This window comes from Bombina bombina, chromosome 5 (genome assembly GCF_027579735.1).
Source record: "Bombina bombina isolate aBomBom1 chromosome 5, aBomBom1.pri, whole genome shotgun sequence".
In the NCBI taxonomy this organism is placed as follows: Eukaryota; Metazoa; Chordata; class Amphibia; order Anura; family Bombinatoridae; genus Bombina; species Bombina bombina.
In genome coordinates, this window is record NC_069503.1 from 292,643,312 (window position 1) to 292,645,448 (window position 2,137).

Sequence of the window (2,137 nt, forward strand, 5' to 3'; positions counted from 1 at the left end):
GACGACTCCGATATGCCTTTCGTTTTCAACCTTAAGAAGTCTAGCAAATTAAATAGATATTTTGGTGTATCCTCCCCTGGGGAGGTGTTTCCAGTACCAGACCGTGCTACAGAGATTATTGCCCGGGAATGGGAGGGACCAGGAATTCCCTTTTCTCCCTCTCCAGTCTTTTGGAAAATGTTCCCGGTGGCTGACTCCATCAAGGAGTCGTGGCAGACTGTCCCTAAGGTGGAAAGGGCGATTTCTACACTGCCCAAGAGGACTATTATTCCTATTGAGGATAGTTGCTCTTTCAAGGACCCTATGGATAAGAAGCTGAAGGCTTTCTTAAAGGGGATAGGATAAGGACTTTCAAGTTAGTTCTTTTATCACTGATGCCTCTTTGAAGGTCATTAAGTTGGGAGCCAAAATATCTGCCTTTGCCATTTTAGCGCATAGAGCGCTATGGCTTAAATCTTGGTCAGTAGACATTTCTTCTAAATCTAAGCTTTTCACGATTCCTTTCAAGAGCAAGACCTTGTTACGGCTAGCTTTGGCAGAAATTATTTCCGATATCACGGGTGGTAAAGGATCCTTTCTACCTCAAGACAAGAAGAACAAATGGAAAGGATGTCAGAGTAATTTTCGTTCCTTTCATAACTTCAGAGGTAAGCCTTCCCCCGCCTCTACCAAGCAGGATCAGTCCAAACCTTCTTGGAAGCCCAGTCAGTCTTGGAACAAGGGGAAACAATCCAAGAAGCCCGCAACTGATTCAAAATCAGCATGAAGGGTCTGCCCCCGATCCGGGATCTGACCAAGTGGTCAAGTGATCAGTTCTCGCAAGTTTGGGAATGAGATGTCCCAGACCCGTGGGCAGTGGACATAGTTTCCCAAGGTCACAAGTCAGAGTTCAAGGCTTTTCCTCCCAGGGGCAGGTACCACCTCTCAAGATTATATGTAGACCTGATAAAAAGAGGGGCGTTCTTTAAATTTGTACAGGATCTTTCCCTCTTGGGAGTGATAGTTGCAGTCCCTATACAGGAACAGGGTCTCGGGTTCTACTCCAACCTGTTTGTGGTTCCCAAAAAAGATGGAACTTTCAGGCCCATTCTAGATCTAAAGTTACTCAACAAATTCCTCAGAGTGCCATCCTTCAAGATCTCTACTATCCGCTCCATTCTTCCTCTGGTTCAGGAGGGTCAATTCATGACAACCATAGACCTGAAGTATGCGTATCTGCACGTTCCCATTCACAGGGATCATCACAATTTTCTGAGATTTGCCTATCTGGACAAACATTCACAGGGATCATCACAATTTTCTGAGATTTGCCTATCTGGACAAACACTTTCAATTTCTAGCGCTTCCATTTGGCCTCGCCACAGCTCCCAGAATTTTCTTAAAGGTCCTGGGAGCTTTATTGGCAGTAATTTGGTCCCAGAGAATTGCAGTGGCACTTTATCTGGACGACATTCTGGTTCAGGCGCCTTCTTTGGAACTAGCAGAATCTCATACAAAGATCTTGTTGGCGTTTCTTCGTTCCCACGGTTGGAAGGTCAATTTGGAGAAAAGCTCTCTTGTTCGGCTACAAGAGTGACCTTCTTAGGAACCATTATAGATTCTATATTAATGAAAATATTTCTGACGAAGGTCAGAAGAGCCAAGATTGTTTCCGCTTGCCTGTCCCTACAGTCTGTGGAACGACCATCAGTGGCCCAATGTATGGAGGTAATTGGGTTGATGGTGGCTTCCATGGACATAGTTCCCTTTGCTTGGTGCCATTTGAGACTTCCACAGCTATGCATGCTCGCTTAATGGAACGGGAATTATACAGATCTATCTCAGAGGATAGTTCTGGATCAATCAACAAGAGACTCCCTACCGTGGTGGGTAGGTCTCAAGAACATCTGTCCCAGGGGACGTGTTTTCAGAGACCCTCTTGGGTAATTGTGACCACAGACACCAGCCAGATGGGTTGGGAAGCAGTCTGGGACTTGTTGAAGGGTGCAGGGACTTTGGTCTCAGGAGGAATCTGCTCTCCCCATAAACATTCTGGATTTGAGAACGATCTTCAATGCCTTGATGGCTTGGCCTCAACTCGCTCTAGCCTGGTTTATCCAGTTCCAGTCGGACAACATAACCTCAGTGGCTTACATCA